The sequence below is a fragment of the Branchiostoma belcheri genome, unplaced genomic scaffold (assembly GCF_001625305.1).
Source record: "Branchiostoma belcheri isolate BF01 breed outbred unplaced genomic scaffold, Haploidv18h27 scaffold332, whole genome shotgun sequence".
Taxonomy (NCBI): Eukaryota; Metazoa; Chordata; class Leptocardii; order Amphioxiformes; family Branchiostomatidae; genus Branchiostoma; species Branchiostoma belcheri.
This window is the reverse complement of record NW_017803946.1, coordinates 127,363-127,577: the sequence shown is the minus strand read 5'-3', so window position 1 is coordinate 127,577 and position 215 is coordinate 127,363.

Genomic DNA, 215 nt, shown 5'->3' with positions numbered 1-215 from the left:
TGGTAGTTTATTTTTCTAGTGGCAATTATGTATTCTGATCTATGATAAGACTTAATATAGGAAATAAACTGCTTTAGCGATAAGTTTTTCCCTTTGTTTGAAAATAAAAAAAATTGCAATTAGTATAATTGTATTATCGACTAATGGGATGCCTCTTCTTAAATCCCCAAATATGACACCACGTCTATACATAATGTTTTGTTTGTTATTTGTTG